The 16,561-nt window shown below is 38.6% G+C and overlaps 1 protein-coding gene across 1 annotated transcript in view; it reads left to right on the plus strand.

The window, feature by feature from the left end:
- Positions 1 to 16,561, plus strand: part of ENOX1 (ecto-NOX disulfide-thiol exchanger 1) — a 451,396-nt gene that overhangs the window by 168,224 nt on the left and 266,611 nt on the right. The window contains 1 exon segment of the mRNA XM_032591194.1: positions 10,273 to 10,416. The gene's annotated coding sequence lies outside the window, so the exon portion shown is untranslated.

Raw genomic sequence — 16,561 nt, forward strand, 5'->3', positions numbered from 1 at the left:
CACTAAAATTTTAGTATTCATCCTTAAATCTGGCCTGTAACAAATACTACTGGGTGTTGCAATTATTTTCTGTTTTGTCTCCTTCCTTCTACATTTTTGTCTGAAATTCTGCGAGAAGACTTGTCTATTTCCTCCCATTTATTTATTTATTCAATTATTTTTATATCATTATGGACTCACAGGTATTTATTTTATTTTTAAGTTACATAATCCAATGTTATTATTATTTATTTTGTTTCTCAAATCGGTTCGGTTTTGGCCATTGGAAACTCTTTCCGGTTGGCTACTTTGCCTTTTGACATGCCCCCAAATAGTTTTCATTATTATCATTATTTTTAACACTTCCATGCTGCCTGGAATTATGAGATGCTCCAAGCTTTTCCACAGTAGATGTTTAGAGTAACCCACAGAGTGGGCAAATCAGTACTCTCAAAATATTTATTTAATGTTAAGCAAGCATGCTTGATGCTATGGAGGACAATGAAGTTAAAGATGTAATTTCTGCCTTCAAGGAGTCTATTTGCAGAGATTTAATAATGAAAGATAATGAAAAACTAAGGCAGTATAAGATTAAAACAGTAAGGGCTTAGAGAAGCTCACAGAAAAGGAAAATACAACATTTAGCTAAATAAGTCAGGAGAGATGCGTTTGGTTTAGTAAAGTGGAAAGAAAAAGACCTGAGTCCAGGAATTGTTATTATATGATGTGAGAAGCAGTAAGAGACAAAGAAAATCATCTTAGATGAAATGGACAAATTTCTTGTTTAGTGAGATAAAATCTACTGACATTGATATAAGAAGAAATAGAAAACAGCAATAGCTCTGTATTTATTAAATAAATTGAATTAATAATTAAAAGCCTTCACACAAAGAAAAATTTAGATCCAGATGGTTTCACTAGTGAATTCCTTCAAGCATTTAAAGAAGAAATAATACAAATCTGAAGCAAGTAGAGAAAATAGAGTTAGAGACTACACTTTCCAAGTCATTTTCTGAGGTCTGTGTAACTTGAATACTAAATCCTGAGAAGAAACACTATAAGAGAAAATTACACATTGACATCCCTATGACTATAGACACAAAAATATTTTTTATTTATTTTTATTTTTATTTCATTTTTAAGTTTTTTTAAAATGTTTTTATTTATTTTTGAGACAGAGAGAGACAGAGCATGATCAGGGGAGGAGCAGAGAGAGAGGGAGACACAGAATCCGAAGCAGGCTCCAGGCTCTGAGCTGTCAGCACAGAGCCTGATGCGCGGCTCGAACTCATGGACTGTGAGATCATGACCTGAGCTGAAGTCGGACACTCAATCAACAGAGCCACCCAGGCACCCCTAGACACAAAAATATTTAATTCACGATTAGAAATAGAATGCAGTGATATATTTAACAATGATATATCATGACCAAATTGAATTTGTTCCAAGTATGCAAGTATGCATTTAACATTAAAAAATTGGTCCACTGGGGCACCTGGGTGGCTCAATAAGTTAAGCAGCCAACTCTCGATTTAGCTCAGGTCATGATCTCACGGTTCTTGGGATCGAGCCGTGCATGAGCCATGCTTGGGATTCTCTGTCTCTCTCATTCTCTTTCTCAAAATAAATAAGTAAACTTAAAAAAATTTTTTTTAAATCAGTATTTAAAAAAAATACATACAGTTTAAAAATCATATGATTATATCGATCGACCCAGAAATAGTATTTGACAAAATTCAGCACCTAATCATGATAAGAAGTGTCAGCAAAACTATGAATACAGGGATCTTCCTTAATCTGATAAAGGACATCTATGAAACATCTACAACCAACAATGTTGAAACAATTAATGCTTTCCTCCTAAATCAGGAAGAAGGCATGGGTGTCTGCTCTCACTAATTCATTTTAATACTGTCCTGGAGATCCTACCCAATGCAATAGGGTTAACCAGTAAAAGACATTTTTAAAGCTTACAGATTGAAAGGAAGAAGTAATTAAACTGTCTCTATTTACAAATGGCATGATTGCGTATCTATAAAATCCTAAGGAACCTAAAAAGACTATTTGAACTTAGCAAAAATTGATTTAATTTAGTAAGGTCTCAGAATACAAGTTCAATATAAAATACCAATTCTGTTTCTATACACCAAGAAACAATTGGAAAATGGAGTTTAAAACAATACTGATTATAATAGTATCGAACCGTGAAGTAGTAATATATTTAAATAACTAGTATAAGACCTGTACACTAAAAATTACAAAACATTTCTGATAAAAAATTCAAGAAGATTTAAATAAGTGGAGAGATATATCATGTTTCAGAATGGAAGACTCAGAATTGTTAAAATGTTGGGTTTTCCTAAAATTATGTACAGATATAACATAGTCCCAAAAGATTTTGTTGTTGATTTTTTTTTGGTATAAATTGACAATTTCTAAAATTTATATGGAAATACAAGGACTTGAAAGTACAAAAACATTTTTCCTTTCTTTTTTTTTTACTGAGTCAAACATTTTTGAAAGATAGACTGGCAGTGTTGGGGGACCCGCACTCCCTGATTTCAAGACTTCTATAAAAGACTTCTTAAAGTAATTAAGAAAATATGGTATTAGATAAGGATAGACAAGTGATCAATGGAACAGAATCAACTGTGAGGAAATAAGCAATTATATAGTTAATTGATTTTCAACAAAGGCACCAAAGCAATTTAGCAGGATAAAGGAAAGGCTTATCAACAAATGATGTTGGAGCAGTTTATTAACTGTATTGAAACAAAATGAAACTTAATGCCTACCTCACACAAAAATTAATTCAGGGTATGTCGTAGGCTTTTACACACAAGCAAAAACTGTAAAGCTTCTAGAAAAAAAATGTAGAACTGTGCTTTAGAAATATGGCAACTCTATCTTAGGGTACCAAAAGCACTAACACTATAGAAAAACAAATGACAAAGTGGACCTCACCAAAACAAAAAACTCCTTCTTATGAACAGACATTGTTAATAGAGATGCCACAGACTGGAAAAACAATTTGTAATACGTATGTATGACACAGGAATTGAGTCCAGAATATATGAAGAAACTTTACAAGTTAATTTAGAAAGACAAAGAACACTCTTCCCCTAAAGGACAAATTACTTGAACAAAACCTTCACCAAAGCTATTACAATGGACAAAAAACATTTGAAGATGTAATAATGACATGATTAGCTCTAAGGGAAATGGAAACTCAAGTACCAGTTCTTGCCCACCAGAATAGATAAAAATAAAACCACTTGTGACCAGATGCCAGCGAGGGCGTGGGAATGTAGAGACTCTCATACAGTGCTGGTGAAGGGTAAAATAGGAACAGCTATTTTTGGAAAACTGGTGGTTCCTTTCAAACTGAAACATGTACCTGCTCTATGCCCCAGAACTCATGCCTATTTACATAATAAAAACAGAGGATATATCCACAAAAAGTCCTATATAAGAATGTTCATAATAGGAGCGCCTGGGTGGCTCAGTTGGTTAAGCATCAGACTCTTCATTCCAGCTCAGGTCATGATCTCACGGTTCCTCCGATCGAGTCCCACATCAGGCTCTACGCTGACAGCTCGGAGCCTTCTTGGGATTCTCTCTCCCTCTCTCTCTTCCCCTCCCCAGCTTTCTCTCTCTCTCGAAAGAAATGAATAAACTTAAAAAAAAAAAAAAAAGGACTGTTCATAATAGCTTTGTGTATGATGGCCAATGCTGGATTAACCTCAATGTCCATCAACAGGAGAATGGATAACAAATTATGGTGTTTTTATACAAGGGAATACTACACATTTATACAGTGGAGTAATTCTTATGAATTAACCAATACATTTCACAACAAGAATAAACAATAATCATTATGTTGAGCAAAAGAAACCAGACAAAAAAGAGTACATGCTCTATGATTCTATGTATATATACTTCGCATATAGGCAGAACTATCTATAGTGACACAAATCAGAACTCCCCTTCTGGGAGGACTTAACTGGAGAAGAATTTCCAAGGGTGATGGAAATGCTCTTTATCTTAACTGGTATGCAGGTTCCCTGGGAGTATATCTTTGACACAGCTCATTGAAGTGTATACACTGAAGATCTGTGCATTTTACTATATGTAAATTATATCCCAGCTGGAAAAAAAAATAAAGACCTAGTCTTTGAAATTCTGAACTAATCTTTGGGGAAAGATTTATCAAACCTTGGGTTTTCAGTATGCATAAACATAGGAGGGAATGTGACATTTCTCAAACTCAGCATACCTCAAAGCCGAGTTCATTATTGCCTTCCACTCCCTAGGCAGGCAGACACTTGCCTGTTCCCCTCTGGAAAAACACTACATTTTGTCAGTGTTCTTACACCTGTCCCCAGGCCCTGGCTCAAAATATTCTTATAATCTTTCACTACTTCTTTTATCTTAGTATGAATAGAAGAAATTCCATCAATTAGATGGAATTCCATTTCCTGCCTTTTTCTTCTGGCTAGCCCTTCCTCAGTATTTTCACTGCTGGCTCTAATTCACTCTCTTAGCAGTAGCCTTGCCCCTTTTTCCTCTTATTCTGAACACCGATGCCACATTCATCTTCAGAAACACACACTCCGAGACAAAATCCATCTGATACAAAACCCTGCCATTAGCTCTAAGCCACGCTACAAAATTTCACATTTGCGCCTCTGGAGGTCACACTCTGGTCTTCTCCAACTCCATAAAGCCTCCACTCCAGTCTCCAAACACGTCACCGTTTTCATGTCTACTCCTTTGCTCACCTTTGAAGGGATGTACATATCATCTTACAATTCTTATATTTATTTGTACCTTTTTTGAAGGTGCCTGTGACTACAGACAATAAATTAGGGAATTGCTGCCTTCGTTTTGTTTTTGTTTTTGTTTTGGCAGTGGGTGGTTACATGAAGACACTGCTGCTGAAGCTTTATCACTTACTCATTAGTTTATTTAACAAATACGTATTGAATACCTGCCATATACCAGGCTTAGTACTGGGAGCTATAAGGCTCTGATTATAGAGGAACTTAAAAAGTAATTATAACTCAGTCTGATAAGTACTAGAGTGGGGAGGCATCTCATATTAGTTATGTATCGTTGTTTGACAGATTATCCTGGAACTTAGCAGGTTCCCCAGAAGAGCAGAATCAAGAGTGTGTATATCATGTAGATGCATGCTTGTGTACATATATACACATACCTATGCACATATACATCTATAGGTCTATTTATCGAGAAAGAGAGTTGTATTATAAGGAGTTAGCTCATGCTATTATGGAAGCTGGCAGGTCCAAAATCTTCAGAGCATGCCAGCAGGCTGGAGATCCAGAGAAGAGTTATGTTTCAGCTCAAGTCCAAAGGCAGTCCGCAAGCAGAACTCCCTCTTCATTGGAATACTTCAGTCTGTTTTCTTTTAAGGTCTTCAGCTGGTTGGAGAGTAACCTTCATATTATGGAGGGTAATCTGCTTTATTCAATGTCCACTGATTTAAATGTTAATTTTATCTAAAAAAATACCTTCGCAGCAACATCCAGATTGATGTTTGGACCGAACATCTGAATACCGCGGCCTGCCCAAGTAGACACATAATGTTAACCATCACAATTAGGAATCGGGGCATGGCTTAGGGGAGCCTTCCAGCTCACAGTTTCTCACAATCTTCAGTCAAGATGTTGGGCCACCCAACAGTCATCCCACCTGGGGCAGGATCTACGGACACCCTCCTCAACTGAGGGAAGATCCATTTCCAAGCTCACTCAGTGGCTGGCAGGTTTCAGTTCCTCCCATGTTGGACTGAGGGCCTTAGCAGTTCTTTGCTCGTCATCAGCTGGAAACTTCCCTCAGTTCCTTACCAAATGGGTCACTCCACTGGGCAGTTCACAATGAAGCAGCTGCTGTCATCAGAGTCAGAGCACGAGAGAGATGTCACTTTCCATCACCTTTGCCATATTCTGTTCACTAGAAGTCACTAAATCCAGCCCACACTCAAGGTGGGGAGGACAAGGAGATTACACAAGGGTGTGATACTAGCAGAGAGTCAAGCAAGAGAATCAATGGGAGATCTTTCTAGTTTAAAATATTTTAAGTCTATAATGAGAAGCCAGGAGAGGGATAAAATATTGTTGTGGCCTCGGGAGAGTCACTGAAGGGGAGGCCTCTAGTGTGCTGTGAAAGATGGGTTCGTACGCAGAAGAGGAGACGGCAGAGGAGGGTAATCTGCCTGTTAACTTTCTTGGAAGGGGATATAAGTAGGATGTCAGAAATTATAAGAAGGGCATACGAATAAGTATGGTTCTTAACAAGTGATGTACATCTGATCTGAATCACCTGTGGAGCATTTTTTAAAATGCCTATGGTGACACCATTCACGTGCTGATTCCAGTTCAGTAGACTTGGATGATTGGGACGTACCCCTAGGTGAGATTCACTGTGATATAATAAACAAACCATTTCTATTTGACCCAAGGGTTTAGGTCAGAAACAGCCTGTTTTAAAGTTAGAGAGGATGGTGGGAACATCTCTTCTTAACGAGGAGCTTAGATCTGATGCTTGAGAAAATAGGAAACCATTGTAGGTTCTTCACTAGTGGATATACATAATTAGAATTGGGTTTTATTTCATTTCTGTAGTCATTCATTTGTTTTTTTCTCCAGATATTTGTTTATCACCACCATAGACCAGTCAGAGAGGATGACTCATCTTTTGACTATTTTCAGGATGAGCTACAAGAAGCAAAACCAGCTAGAAGCTTATGGTAGTGCGTGAAGTATAACATCGTGAGTTGGATGAATGGGAAGATAAGTTGGTGGGATTTCCTAATTCAGTGGAAGGGATAAAGAAGGGTGAAAAGGGAAGGATGCTACTAGGTGTTTTGCAGGTTCACTCTCCTCACGCAGACCTTCCAGGGCCAGGAAGCAGGGAGGATGGGGGAGAATTCAAGCCTTATGTGCTTTCAGTTCTTCTGTTTAGTACGATATCATATGGGTCCAGCAAGGACAAAGTAGGATGGCTCAGTAAGTCCCCTAAAAAGGGACTTCAGAGGGACTGCATTTTAAATCCATAAATGCTGCGATTCTTGCTAAGCTTCTTTTGAATTGAATAAAGTCCGGAATATGAAGGAAATGGGAATGTTCATTAACAGGATAAGACAACATCTCGAAATGAATGATGCAAAATCAAATAGAGTCTTTGTTTTCACTGCTTCTAGAAGATCAAAAGTCACGGTCCTTCTGTGGCTCTGTGCTTATAACAATACAGTCCTTTTCATTATACTTTCCAGAATAAAAGGTTCCTCTGCACAGCGACAGGCATGTTTTCCTGAACAATGCCCTGTAAAGGTCACATTGGAGAGTTGAGTCACAAGCCCTATGATTTAAATTTGAAGCTAAGTTTAAAAATGGTATGTCTAGAGCTTGCCAAGTTCCATTAAAAGCCGTAGTGTCATTTTGGATTACAGTTGAACAAAACAGGGTTCACTGAGATATTATATCTTTGTTCGTGGCGATACATATATTTTCTTCTTTGCATCATTCCCTGGCTGTGTTGTTATGGTAGATATCTACTTTCACACCAAATCCTGGGAAATAATGTCTAATTTCATGGGCCTATTTTTTTCCCTAAAGTAGCTCATTTTCTAGCTTTTCAATTATCTTCAGAGGATTTCTATAAAAGCCTAATCATTCGTGCGTGTTTAGTTACGGTTGATCTTGAATGCTACCTTTCCCACTGCAGCCTTGCTGATTCCCTTCATCCCCTACAGAGAGGATCTCCAACTTCCTAAAGCTCTGGAGCGCTTTTTGCCTCACTGACATCATGCCGGTCTGTTATCTGGCAGTACAGTCGTATTACTTCTCCCTAACATTCGATGGGTTCTTAACTCTGTGCCGGTCATTTTGCCTAACGCTTTATATAGGTTATCGTATAACCTGTGTTCATGCTCACAACAGCCTGCGCGGGGAGTGCATCATTTCTGCATTTTGCAGATGAGAAAGCTGAGGGTGAAGGGTTAAATACCTTGCCCCAGGTCGCGCAGCTAGTAAGTAATGAAACAGGCACAACCTTAGGTAGTCTGGTCCAGACCCCCTTCTTTCAAACACTTATTCGTATGCCCTTCTTATAATTTCTGACATCCTACTTATATCCCCTTCCAGGAAAGTTAACAGGCTTGAGAAGAGGACTGTCTTGCTCATTTCAATATTCTTGGAGTTTTCTGACTTATTGATCACCTCATAAATAAATGGAGCAATCAATAGTGGCTGAGTGAATACTTGAAAATTGCCCCTGGGATTTTATGGGAAACAGGTTCTGCAGCTTTAGGCAGAGAACCTGAAACTTTGCTTCTGAGTGATGTGAAGAAAACAGAACGCTAGTATATGAGGTCTTAAGAAGAGTTTCTATTTATTTTCATTCCTGTCATTTAGGTTAGATCCCGTGGTCCAAATACTTCCCCCACCGCTGCTCTTTGTCAAGCCCTTCTTCCTTCTTTTTTTAAATTTTTTTTTTCAACGTTTTTATTTATTTTTGGGACAGAGAGAGAGTATGAACGGGGGAGGGGCAGAGAGAGAGGGAGACACAGAATCAGAAACAGGCTCTGAGCCATCAGCCCAGAGCCCGACTCGGGGCTCGAACTCACGGAGTGCGAGATCGTGACCTGGCTGAAGTCGGACGCTTAACCGACTGCGCCACCCAGGCGCCCCATCTTCTTCCTTCTTTTATGCAAAGATAAACTGGCTCTGTTTGGCTCTGTTCTTTTTTCTTTTTTCCCCCCAATGTAACAATCCCAGGCTCCAGTCCTACAGGACTCTGAAAATGCTATCAATCGTCTTTTCCCTATTTCTTTATCCATGACTTAAGCTTTTGTTGCCAAAAAATAAAAATAAAACAAAAACTTGTCAAGGTTATGTGTGACCTTCTCGCTCCGTCATTCTCAAAGCTTTTCTGAGGAGCTCCCCAAACGCGGTGTGGACATGAGCTAAAAGTCCCAATACTCGGAAGTCGGTGGCATAAAAAGCTGGAACTTCGAGGGAGATTTTGAAGTTGTTATTGGTGGGCAGTGACCCCGAAACACCGTGTAAGAGGGGATGCTGGGCCAGCCAGTGGGGGGGGGGGGTGGGTAGGCCGAGGGGCTGTGTTGGCACTAGAGAGACTGGAAACATGTAGACATTTGACTCAAATTGAGAATGGAAATCTAGATGGTGCCCTGCCCAGCCCTCCTGGTCACCTTCAGCCATTAAGATGGATATAGCCATGAGGAGACACAGGAATACCACTCAGAGATACCACAGAAGGTGTGGCTTCCATTCCCATCTGTAGCAAGAAAACCCAAGATCAAAGATGGGAGAAAGGCTGCCATGCTTACAACTGGGAGTCTGTATTTCCTATGACTCAATTAAGACAGTACCATACATAAAACTAAAGCAAATTAGGAAAGAAAATGTCCTAAATTTAATGATATTTGAATTAATTTAATAAATTGCTGCATTGTCTGTTCTCTTGTCAATTCCGTTTGTGAAATATTTTTCTAGGGGCAGCTGGGTGGTTCAGTCGGTTGTTCGGCATGCAACTTCGGCTCAGGTCATGAACTCGTGGTTCACGAGTTCAAGCCCCGGGTTGGACCCTGTGCTGACAGCTCAGAGCCCGGAGCCTGCTTTGGATTCTGTGTCTCCCCCTTTCTGCCCCTCCCCTGCTCATGCTCGCTCTCTCTCTCGCTCTCTCTCTCTCTCTCTCAAAAATAAATAAACATTATAAAAATTTTAAAAAATATATTTTCTAAATCACATAGGCCACAGAGTCAAATGAGGAAAAGAGCGAGCCATGAAGCCTTTGGACTTTTACAGACCTGTAAAAAGGAGTCTGTGCTTTAGTTTTCTCATCCGTAAAATGGAGCCAGTTCTCTCTCAGTTGCAGGCCTGTGGTTCAAATTAAAGAGCCCGTATGTATGCAGGCCCTTGCTGTGCTGGTCGGAATCCCTTAAATACCGGTGTTGCTGCCTCTGTCCTCATACCCCATGTACAGTTCTTCAATCCTAGCCTGCTTAGATAATGAGAAAAATAAGAGTTCGTAAAATACTCCTGGCTTTTAAAAGTTTTCAGATACAGAGCTGAGAGCTTACTTTCCTACCCTGCCATTTACAAATAAGATTTGGGGGACACAAGATTACAGAAATTCCTACCATTATATTAATAATAGCAATTGATGCTAATACAATGATGGCTGGGACTGGCAGTAATAGCACTCAGATACTTCCTAATAGTGAGCTTTTTTCTTTCCTTCCAGAAGCACCTGGCATGTCAAAGCCACACTGTCTTCCATGGGACTCCCTTTGTGAACAGCTTCTATTTAAAAGACTTTTGTGAGTGCATTATTTCAACCAAGTCCTCAGAGAACCTATTTGTCTTCTGATCCTCCGGAGGTCTTAAGGTTTGTGTTCATTTTTTTTCTAATTTCTCTTAGTGAAGATATTAATTTTGAGGGATATTTTTAAAAGGGATAATAGTCCTACCCCATTGTAATAAGAACTCTGAAGTAGAATATGCACAGACTGTAATCCCTTGATTTCACTGGGAGACAGATAAAAGAAATGAAAAGAAATTTGATATGCTACTTCTCATACTTATTATTGTATACTCTGTAGAATGTTACAAGGATATTAGAAATAAAATATCCCCCACTTGGGCTTGAAACAAATTTTATTTTGGGGTTCTATAAATTCTAACAGAATAGATTTAATAAATTTATAGTGAATGTCTATATATATCAGATTTTGTTAAGTGCTATCAATTAGAGGCCTTGTGGATACATTCTATTTTGAAACACTAAAAATCAAAACCTCATCTGTCAATATCAACTAGTATGATTATTATGACAGCTTTTAAATTCTAAAGCCTCAGCGACCAGAGAGTTTTCATGTAGCTCTACCAAGGGGTACTCACCCTCTGATTTACAATGATAGAACAGGGTTGTTGTTGCCTTTAATACGTGTATATTAACCGCTTGAAAAATTGCGAACAATATTGTTGTTTACTCAATAAAAAAAAGCTTGCTGCAAAGCAAGCGTTTTATTTTGGAAGTACATGTTTTGCTGTTGAGATAGTGCCAAGTAAAACACTTTTATTTTGAAAGTACTTTCCAACAAAGACCTACCCGAAGGCTGAATTCAATCCATGCATCTTTCATAGGTGGAAAAATAAACAGGGGAGAGGGTAAAGCTTGGTACATTGAGTGGACAAAAACTCAATGAAGAGCAAGGGAGAAGGAACAGAGTACTTTCCCTAGAACGACACGTCTTTTTCCACAGGCATTTATTTCATTCGGTTGGACTTTTATTCTGTCCAAGGTGACAAATGTTTTCTCCCCTAATGGCCCTTTCCTGTGGGTTTTCTTTTTATTTCTTTTATTTCTACTGAGAAACCAAAGTAGATTTCACTGCAGTGCTGGTACATTCCCGTTTTCCCTCTGCACCCTTCTTTGTTGGGCCTCATGACTGACGCACTTTGAAGTGTGAGGCACGCAGGACGTACTGGGGGGAGAGGGATGGGAAGTTGTGCCCCCATCTTCAACTTTCCAGTCTGTCAATTTGGTAGCAAATCATAGTGTGTAGAAACCTAATAAGTGTATCCATAGAAACGGAAGTGCTAGAAAGGACTTCAGAAGTTACCTAAATGTTCTCCCCTCATCTGTAAGCAAGACCCCGCTTGAGCTGTCTGAAACTAATGAGAATCTATTTGCCTTCAAACCTAGGAATCCACTTTCCTTTTTAAACCGAATATAGATTTTCCTTCCTTAGAAACCTTGTTGTCGTGAAAGCCAAGGTAATTCCGGATGTCCTAGCATGATGGTGCATTCCTTCTTCCCTGGAGGGAGAGAACTTACTGGTCAGAGCCCCCTGTATCATCACAGATTCAGGTGCCAAGTGATCCTTTTTCTCTTCAGGAGAAATGAACCCACTTTGTTGAGCTTCTTCTATGAAATTGTATAATCCGGCAATTTGCGTAGCCTCACGGTTCTTTTCTGAGTGTCTAAAGATCTCTACACTCTGCTTAAGTTTAAGAGTCCAGACTGATTGAAGGAGCATTAAAAATCATCTATCAGTGTTTGTCAGTGGGGCCATTATTGACATTTCGAGGTGGGGGCAGTTCTTGATGATGCCAGATTATCCCATGCGTTCTAGAATGGTTAAACAGCCCTGGTTTCCTGGGACCAACGACCAGTAGCTCCCTTAGCACCCGGTCACTGTGACAACCAGATTCAGCCCTCCTTCACATGTGCCTGCAGAGAGGACCGGGACTGCCCAGACTCCAAGCTCCTCACCTGGAATTGAGGATGCTGAAACTCGCAGAGTTGGATAAAGGGTGGGGAACCCAACTTTTAGCACTGGGAGCACTCTCTTCCCTCGCCATCACGCTTCTCTTCTGGGCTTACATTTATTTCCTGGCAGTCCAGAAAGACAGTAACATGCAGTTATGAATTCTCTTTCGGAAGACCAGAATTTCTGGCTTGGTGTTTTAAAGGAAATCACTGGTATTTGATACAGGAACGTGGATGTGGGAAAGGTAATATCGGAACTCAGTGCGGGAAAATAGCAAAGAGAGGACAGTTCTGAGGGTTTAGGGAAAAGACAGAACCTGGACCCCAGAGTATTAGCAGGGTTGGTGTTACAAAGGTATTATTAGCTCGGTCACTGAGAAAGGAGTAAAAGGAGGGAAGACTGAAAACAGGTAAATAACAAAGGAATATTTCCTCACTGCCTTTTCACCATGTGCCCTACTTTCAACTCCCTACTCTATGTCACGGGCTTCCTCAGAAATTCGAGGATCTGTTTTGGGGGAGCTTAAAGGGCCCTTGATTGCAGCGGAACCTCTCTCTCTCTCTTCAATCCAATATCCCTTGCCTCACCTACCCTCCACCAGCATTTCTCTCTCCTCCCTCACTTGCTTATTGGTGGCCCCTACTTCATTCTTCAAGCAGAGAATGGGGAAATGACTTGATGACGTTTATCTTTCTGGATCCTTCCAAGGTCCCAAGGAAAGTTGTAAAATGAAAGAACGTGAAAACAATGGAGCTTTGGGACATTTCTCCCACAGAAGGTTGCTAAGGCTCTGATTTTTTGAGACATTTACCAAAATACAGGTACTTTTCCAAAGAAAAATTCTCACTCCCTTCTATTTTTTCTTTTTTGATTTAATGTTAAGAAGTAATTGAATTTACAGAGGTTCCTTATTAACAAAATAAGAAGAATTCATGACTTAAAGACACAATGCCCGCCAAGTAGGAAGATCTGGATTGTTATAATAGATTACACTTAATACCTGCCTTAATGTCTACAAAATAACACGCGATAAGTACAGAGATGAAAATAGGGCCTGGACTAGAGAACTCTTTGCTTTCTAGTAAAATGAGGAATCCTACATGATAAAATGTATTGTTTATAAAAAGGCTTACATGCATGAAGAGAGAAATAACATCTGAGGCTTCCCTTATCTTGTGTTATTTAATTATTTAACGCTTTATGACTGAGTTCCTCAGCCAGGTTTTTTTAAACATGGTGATTTTCCTGTTCTGTCTTCTTTTGTGCACAAGACACCAAGTTATATTTGACTTCTCAGTTTCTCATTTCCTGAAATGCACTACTAGCTCTATAAACATGGAAGAATAAATATTAGCTTTATGAGACCGTGTTCCTCTAGTAGCTGAAAAATAGCATATAATAAAAAATACAAGGATGTAATATTGAAAATTATAGGTCAATATGCCCTCTTATTGTGGGTATATATCTAATCCTCCTGCGTGGAGACTACTTTTTTCAGAAAAATGTGTGCTGTGTAATACCACTCGTGTCTGTGATATATTTTCACCCCTCATATTTAACAATATATCTCACGACTGTTGCCTCACGAGTGAAACATTTCAGGCTTATTTACCACTATGATTAAAAAAAAAAACAAAAACAAAAACCTCTCTGGCTCTTTGCTATTAATTCTAATAATTGCAAGTGATCCAAAGTTAATAAAATGTTTGTAAGTTTCCGTCCCACTCCAGTACTTCAGTACCCGTGAGCTCCTTGGAATTATGTTAGAAAATGCTTAATGGCAGTTTCGGGGAAAAAAAAAAAGAAAGGAAGGAAGGAAGGAAGGAAGTCTTTGTGAGAGGTAAAAAAAAAAAAAAAAGTCAACTGTGGTCTTGAACAGCTAATCAATACTTTAAATGTCCAAATTGTTATTCCAAAACCCAGCCTCTAATTATACATTTTTAGCAGCAGTGAAAATGTGGCATCCATTAACCATCCCTTAAACCTCACATTTACACCCCATAAGGAAGAAAAGAGTGACTTACATGGATACTGTATGATTGAAACACTCTTTTAAAGCCAGAGGATTCAATATAATTATGTTCAGATAATTCACTTCCATCTGGAAATTATCATCCATTTGCCAAAAGTGCCACTGACTTATCATATCAAGGACAGTCTTTTCTTCTACATTAGCTCTCCATTGTTCCTCTTGCTAAAGATGGAAAATAATCAGTCTTGTATATTCTAGGCTCAAAAGTAAGAAAATTGGACTTACTGGAATAGTTCATTCTTTTTTTCTTTTTCTTTTTTGGAATAGTTCATTCCAATAGCCTAAGTTTCTACAATATCTTTCTTTTAAACACCATACTTTTTAAACTATATTTTTATTATGAAGTAGTTTAAACCTATAGAAAGTAAAAAGGCCTATGTATCCACCCCTATATTTTAATATGTTGATACTATTATATTTGCTTTGGATCTCTTTTTTTTTAAGGCAAAAAAAAAAAATCAACATCCTTCCTATTCATCCATCCCCAGAAGTAATATTAACTATAATAATATTGCTGTATATTATTCCATTTATATTATATTATATTATATTATATTATATCATATTATATTTATTATATATACTGTTTATGGAAATAAAAATATGTAGATATATATCCATAACTATTATAAGTCTGTAGATGTATCTATATGGAATATTATTTTTAAGTTTACCTAGGTGAGATCATACTGAATGTATACCTTTGCAACTTGTTTTTCTTCAACATTATTTTTTTTATTTTTTAAATATTTATTTTGTGGAAAGGTGCACATGAGTGGGGGAGAGGCATAGAGAGAGGGAGAGAGAGAATCCCAATCAGGCTCTGTGCTATCAGTGCAGAGCTGGACTTGGGGCTTTAACTCACAAACCGTGAGATCATGACCTGAGCCAAAACCAAGAGCGGGATACTTGACCGATCGGGCTGAGTCACCCAAGCACCCTTCAACATTGTTATTTTTTTTTAATTATCTGTTAATATAGGGACATCTGGCTCATTCTTAGTAGTTAATTATCATGTAGTCTCCCAAACAAAGTACATCTACCTTCTCATAAAAGAACATTTACCAGCCTTCTTTTTTTCTGGACAACCATCTTCCTGCACCCATTTTATCATTCACGTAGACACACAGGTTTACCACGTGGTGCTGCTGTATCCTGCCTTCCACAGAAGAGGTACCAGGAAGTATTTGTTCTTTAAAACATACTACAAAGGGGCGCCTGGGTGGCGCAGTGTGTTAAGCATCCGACTTCAGCCAGGTCACGATCTCGCGGTCCGTGAGTTCGAGCCCCGCGTCGGGCTCTGGGCTGATGGCTCAGAGCCTGGAGCCTGTTTCCAATTCTGTGTCTCCCTCTCTCTCTGCCCCTCGCCCGTTCATGCTCTGTCTCTCTCTGTCCCAAAAATAAATAAACGTTGAAAAAAAAAACAAAACATACTACAAAACCTTTTCTTCCTTCTTGTCAGCAAGCTTTTCTATTTTGTTTTGTTGTTACTGTTAGATGTGCCTTCATCCCTCCCTCCTGATTTTTCCGATGGGCAGTTTCCAATGTGGCTTCCATCTCACACAAGTGTTAAATGTGTCCAAACAGTGAGAAAAGACAAAAGAAATAGAGCAAAGACAAAGAGAATGCAAGAAGGAAGAAGGGATTACTTCCAACCCTTAGACGCTGAGGTGCAGTTGGTGTCAATGAGAGATAGATTTTAAAGTGTATTGCATCACCATCTTGGAGGTCAGCTAGTTTTGGGAGGACTTTCCTTTTCCATTCGACCAACCAAACGTTTCCTTTTGTCTCTTGGTTTCATAACAACATTAGAAAAATGTGTGTTCGATATTTTAAAAAGTTAGATATGATGTTAACAGTTTCAAGATGTAAAGTTAAATATTTGTTTAGTGCCTGGTGTCTTCAAAAAAAGGGCACTATCAAAAATCCTCAAAGGAACATATATTTGTACTTGTTTTTAGCAGATTTTAGGGTTGTTTTGTGAGTGTTTTACCTAGTGCAGACTAAATAAATCTTTTTGAATGGTTGAATGAATAAACAAGGTAATAAATATTTGTAGAGGTTACAGTAATAAATATTTGTAGAGGTTGTGTGGTCATTTGACTTGGAGGTATTTTAGCCTTCCTAGTAATCATCCTTCATTTACTAGAACACTTAACTTCAGCATATTTCGACCTCCTATGATTGAAAACTGAAGTCTAAAAACAAATGGAAGATCAGAGTTA

The sequence above is a fragment of the Lynx canadensis genome, chromosome A1 (assembly GCF_007474595.2).
Source record: "Lynx canadensis isolate LIC74 chromosome A1, mLynCan4.pri.v2, whole genome shotgun sequence".
Taxonomy (NCBI): domain Eukaryota; kingdom Metazoa; phylum Chordata; class Mammalia; order Carnivora; family Felidae; genus Lynx; species Lynx canadensis.